This window comes from Heteronotia binoei, chromosome 15 (assembly GCF_032191835.1).
Source record: "Heteronotia binoei isolate CCM8104 ecotype False Entrance Well chromosome 15, APGP_CSIRO_Hbin_v1, whole genome shotgun sequence".
NCBI classification, from domain to species: domain Eukaryota; kingdom Metazoa; phylum Chordata; class Lepidosauria; order Squamata; family Gekkonidae; genus Heteronotia; species Heteronotia binoei.
Genome location: NC_083237.1, coordinates 9,100,159 through 9,106,637, shown reverse-complemented (window position 1 = coordinate 9,106,637; position 6,479 = coordinate 9,100,159).

Sequence of the window (6,479 nt, the reverse complement as noted above, 5' to 3'; positions counted from 1 at the left end):
GACTTTCCTCTTCCTCAGCTTCTCTTTATCCTTTTCGTCCATTTCCTCTTTGGGTTTCTTTTCCAGCTCCCTAAACAATAGGCTGAATACGTCCACGTATTCGCCCTTCAGTATCTTTTCCTTCGTAGCTGAAGTCAGATGATCGCCAAGCGGCAAGGCCGAATCCCCAAAGGGAATGGCGTGAAACGCCACAGAACTATATGGGATACCCGGAGGGGCTGGAAACCCCCAGCCGCCCCACTGCTGAGGGGAACCTGATGGCTGCAGGTGCCCTGATTGCATCCCCCAAGGTGAAGCTCCACCTGCCGGGGGATTGGATGGGCCACAACAGGACCCCGGCGACATTGCCCGGAATGGAGAAGCTTGCCCAGCTGAAGCCGATCCGGCCGGCCCCTGGGGAAAATAAGCTGAAAATGGCCACCCAAAAAACGAATGCTGGCCCTGAGGGGGGAAGGAACCTGTTCCCTGTGGACCGGCCAAATAGTGTTGCTCGGTACCGCCCATGCCAGGTCCCATGACTGGACCCCACGGGCCCCAAGGCCAACCAGACCCTCGTGACTGGCCCGCCAACCTACCTTCTTGCTCCGAAGGAACCACTAAGACATCATCCGACGGCTGCCCAGGCGCGTCCTGAGGGGCCTCCGGGTCCGGATCCTTACTCTCCTCTCGGCCCTGTAAGGCAGAGAGACGTGCGAGTACCTCTTTCTGGAAGGCAATGGTAGCCGCCCTACCCGAGCCAATGAGCCCGGCAACTCTCCTCGAGGGACCCGCCACCCCCATTTCCCCCTCCAAGGCCGTAAGCTGGTCCAAAATGGCCTGGCGCGTGACGGCATCATCAGCCTCTTCAGCAGGTGGCTCAACCGGGGCGGGTCGCTTGGCCGGCCTCTTGGCGGGCTGCTTGCCCTTCGAAGGGCCCTGCCCCTTTTTAGGCCCCATACCCTAAGAAAGCGATGCAAAACCTAATTGGAATGAGTGGCGGCAGCGCCCTAGGCAGCACAGCAGCAGCCACCAGCAATCCCTAGGTAGCAATCCAATCCACTCCCCCAAAGAAAACCTAATGTGGGGGGGGGGGGCGAAGGGGAAAAGAAGCGCCCGGTTAAGGCCCAATAGCCCCAGCTACAAAGCACCAAGCCAACAGATGGCAGGCTCGACGATTACCACAAGGCCAGGGCAGTGGAGGCCACAGGAAAAAGGGGACCTCCGCCTGCTCCTGGAAGCTCCGCCGCCGCGCGGCTGAAAGACAAGCCGCACACGCAGCGCAACGGAAAAAACCGCCCGAAACTAATTAAAGACGCGCCGGCCCGCTCTCCGCCCCCTGCCGTCAACCCCGCCGATCAGCTGTAGCCGGGCGAGGGGGGGGGGTGGGGGGTGGAGGGCCGCTATGTAAACTACCGGCGAAGGGAAAAAAGGGGGGGGTGCTGAGCGCCCTACATCCCCCCGAAACGTCCGGCTCCTCACCAGCCGCTTTAAAGCCGAACACAAGCCCACAGCCCCAGTGAAAAAAGGCCAAAGGCCAGCAACAGACCGCCAAAGCGCCGAAAAACGGCGCCGCGCGCGATGCTCCTTCCGTGCCCGACCAGACAGCGAGCAGACAGCCCGAAGTCGAAGCGTCCCACGCCGGTCGCTTCCACGCCGCTTCACTCGGCCTGGCCTAAGACCGCACCCGGCCGAGTACAGCTCCAGCCGACGAAACCCTGGAGCAACTGCGCCACGAGGGGCCGGGCCAGCCTTAAAAGGCGGCCCGCCCCCAGGCCGTTGCGGGCTGAACCATTGTCTCCCTCCTGCAGGGGAGGCAATGAACGGCCCCCAGCCTAAGGCGGGCGTTTGCTCGCCCGGCTGGGAAGGGCCGAATAGTGTTGACAGGAGTTGGCCCCTTAGTTTTATGCAACTGCTCAGTGATCAACGGCACTGAGATCATGACTTGTGTTGATCAACCATAACAGATCCCAGTTATAAAGCAAAGGATGCTACTATTGTTCCCACTAGGGTTGCCAGGTCCAATTCAAGAAATATCTGGGATCTTTGGGGGTGTAGCCTGGAGACTTTGGGAGCAGAGCCAGTAGATATTGGGGGTGGAGCCAGGAGCAAGGTTGTGACAAGCATAACTGAACTCCAAAGGGAGTTCTGGCCATCACATTTAAAGGGACCACACACCTTTTAAAATGCCTTCCTTCCATAGGTAATAATAAAGGATAGGGGCACCTTCTTTGGGGGCTCACAGAATTGGACCCCCTGGTCCAATCTTTTTGAAACTTGGGGGGTATTTTGGGGAGAGGCATTGGATGCTATACAGAAAATGTGGTACCTTTACCTCAAAACAACAGGCCCCCACAAGCCCCAGATACCTACAGATCAATTCTTCATTATTTCCTATGGAAATAAGTCTCCATAGGGAACAATAGAGTTTCCACAGACATTTCCATTCCCCCCACACACACACTTTCTGGTGATCCCAAAGTGGGGGGAGGGCTTCCAAACTGGGGGATCCCCTGCCCCCACCTGGGGATTGGCAACCCTAGTTCCCACCCTGGTAACTAACCTACAGAATGAAACTACCCTCCAAAATACTTTAGAATACTCATCTGTTTAAACCTCCTGTGCCACACAAGTAAATCCCCCTCAAATCCCCCTGAGCTGAAATGCTTTGCAAGATCATTTTCCAGTTATTTTTTTTTCTGGAAAAAGAGGTACCAGAACTCTCATGAGAGGAATGACGAAGAAAAACATGGGTGCCCCTCATTAACTTGTAAACAATTTTTGAGAATTTCGTTTCCACAAAGAGGTTCCAGAACTCTATTCCACTGTGTTCCTCCAGAAAAAACAGCCCTGCGTTTTAGCATGTGAGTGTTCCTACCACACATGGAAGTAAAAAGGTGGTATTGTCGTTTCCTCAATACCATCAATGCTTCACAGTGTTGTAAGTTTTCTAAAGACACTTTGGTGGCAGATATAATTGATTTGCTATTCTTATAACTTTCTCCCTTAAAGAGAAGTCCATTAAGAAAATATTAGATCACAGACACATTGTTCATTATAAGAGCTGTAACAATGGCGAAGTAAGGGAGGGACCTGCCTCAGGTGTATAATGCTGAACGATACAGACATATATTAGGAATGGATACATTTCTATTTTTGTTGTTCATTCGCACAGTCAAGTCCGATTCTGTGACCCCATGGACAAAGACATTTCTATACATTCAGATTGAACCAACAAAGTGTGGCCAGCCTGATCTACAAGGACAAAAAAGAAAGTGCACTGTGGAGTTCTGCTCCTCATGCTTTCTTCCTTTCGGGGAGGGACAGTGGCTCAGTGGTAGAGCATCTGCTTGGGAAGCAGAAGGTCCCAGGTTCAATCCCTGGCATCTCCAAAAAAGGGTCCAGGCAAATAGGTGTGAAAAACCTCCGCTTGAGACCCTGGAGAGCCACTGCCAGTCTGAGTAGACAATACTGACTTCGATGGACCAAAGGTCTGATTCAATATAAGGCAGCTTCATATGCTCATATGTACAATAAAAGTTAAGTAAACAAGACGTTTACTGGATTTTGGTAAGCAAAAAGAAACAAGTTTGCAGTAAGCTCTCCCCCGCCCCCAATCTCAATCTCTTTTCCAGTTCACCTCATTCTACCTCCTTCCTCCCAGCCTACTAGAGAGAAAACTACAACCCGCATTTGAGAATGTTTTGTCATATTCTGGAGGAGGGAAAATTGGCCAGGATACCTGTTCAATTCAACTCCAATTCTTCACCGTGGAGAGTACTGCAAACTTTTTGAATATTTAGACATTGAAGGTATCACAGGGAGGGTTATGTAAGATGAGAGGAAAATTCCGTCTTACAATTGTTGTCATAAATTCAACAAATGCATACACACAAACCCTTGAAGCTGTGGAAGGATTTTATTTTTATTGGTTACAGCAGTGCAGATAAACCACATTCCAAGTGGTTAGCTTCTTTCTTTCTTTCTTTCTTTCTTTCTTTCTTTCTTTCTTTCTTTCTTTCTTTCTTTCTTTCTTTCTTTCTTTCCTGAGTTACAGCAGTACATTGCTTGTAGGGGGAAAGGGCTCCCTCAAGAATGCATATCAAATATCTAGTTGTAATTTGCTGATGCCCCCTCAGGCGGCACAATTTGTTCAGAGAAAGCCCCCTAAGTAGTTTATTAATTCTCTGTCAGTGACGAAAAAGCTTTGGTGAGAAATTTTGAGTCCTTGCCTTACTGCAGAAGTTTCCTTACAGTGTAAGTAGAGAGAATTCTCTGGAAGGATAGATCTTGAAAGAGTACTGGAAAGGAATGTAAAGCAGCTGAGACATCATCCCACCAACGAGGAGATCCCCTGACTGATACCACTCATGTGGGACAAAAAGAGCATCGCTCTCTGGACGGTGGATGAAATCTTGGCACACCAGTGGGGTGATAAGAAGCTGCATTGCTAGTAGCACCAACATTCTTCTGTCGACATGCAAACTCTCCAGAGCCCATCAATAACCTTCTGTGTCTGGCTGCTGAGGGCCAGTGCCCTTGCCGAAGGGGAAATTATCAGACCTCTCTTTAGGATCAGGCAGGCTAGAAATGCAGGATAGCATCTGGTGCCTCTCCTCAAAACACCTCCCCAGTTTCAAAAAGATTGGACCGGGGGTCCAATTCTACGAGTCCCAAGAGGAGGTGCCCAATCATTCATTATCTCTCTTTGCCTGCCACCCCAATTTCTCTCCTTGTTTGGCACAGAATTAGATCTTCTCAGATACATGAATTCCCAAACACAGTGCCTTCATAGGTGGACAGTAGCCAAGTATCAGATAGGAGGTCATCAAATAACTCTTCAAAGTGCAATATGGAGAGAAGATTCTCTCCCGCCCCACCGCCATTTCCCTTGCCAAAGTAAAGGCTTCTTCTCAAGGATAATCTTAACAATTCAGACTTCTTTTCTACTGTCAGGTCTATTTACTAGCTGCTATGTCATTTTGTTGTCAATGCAATAAAGATTGATTGGATTCAGACACCTGCAATTTGTTTGAGACAATTTTATAGAATTCATTTTTTTAAAATTTATTAAAATCACTCCCTTTTCTTTTGGCTCAAGATTGATTTAGATACACAAGGACCAAAAAAAAAGTTTCATTTCATTTTTTAAAAAATTTTATGTGTAATTACATTTGTTTTGGTCCTTTCTGCATTCTTTCTCTTTCCCCCTTTTCCCCTGCATTAATGTGCACCAAAAGTTACTTGTTAAAGGTGACAAGGAACTCTGCCTATTGAAAAGAATTCCTAAGCTTTCCACTAGAGGGTAGAAGTGTGTCACACACAAAAAAAAGTGTATTCTGAACTCAATGAATGAACTGGATGGTCTTAGGCATTTTTCATTTCTCTACAAATTCCTCATCCAGTGATTGGTCTTTTGCTCAGAAGTGTTTCATGAGAACCTTACCTTACATAGACGAAGCACCTGAATACCAATTTCCATACAGGTAGGGTATGCAAATTGTTCTCACCTGGCCTCCTCTTACCCAAGGGATCTTAAAAATCCTTTCTTCGATCCAAGTGTGACTCAGAAATCTAATGCATCTCATCTTTCCTCCCCTTCTCTCTTCCCTCCAGAAGACGCCATGTACTTTGTGCTCCTGGCTTTTGTGCTCTTTGCCTTCCTACCCTGTAAGTGCCTCTTCAAGAAGATAATTTCATTCATTCTAGGTTTCTTCGGCTGCTGTTGAGATCCAGGTCTTTTTCATTCCTCCATTCTAGGTGTCCAGTCTGCGGTGACCGTGAACCAGCCTGGGTCAGTGCAGTTGAGGCCATCGGAGACCCTCCGGATCACTTGCTCTGTTTCCGGATACTCCTTTGACCAGTCTCACACAGCAGTGAGCTGGGTTCGCCAGCCCCCAGGGAAAGGCCTGGAGTGGCTATGCCTTGCCTATTGGGATAACGACATCCGCTATCCAAGCTCCCTGAAAAGTCGGCTCACTGGCTCCAGAGATGCATCCAAAAGTGAGGCTCATTTTGAGATGAGAAACATGCAGGCAGAAGACGCTGGCCTTTATTACTGCGGCAGAAAAGCACAACAGATCAGAGTAACGGGAGACCCAGACAAATACCAGCTGCAGAGTGACACAGCAAGTCTGGAAGCAGAGTGTCGTGGGCACGTGTATCAGCTGAATCCACTGAATGCAGCCTTGCTATTGTTTCTTACCATCCTTTGCTGCAGTCGCCTGTACAGAGAGAGGACAACATTTCTTTCTTTCAAACATATTTCATTGCATTCCGGATTATTTATTATTATGGCACATAAACAATAAAAAACAATTTAAGAAACCCATCCGTTCAGCTCCGATGTACAAAGTATTCAAACGTTTAGGCATGGTTGTTGCAGTAGAATAAAAATATTCGAAAAAGAGAGCTTTGCAAAATTTTAAAATATACAAAAAAAAAGGTTAAAAACGGTCAACTTCAAAGTTCCTCTTTTACAAAATTGTCACAAATTCTCCTGG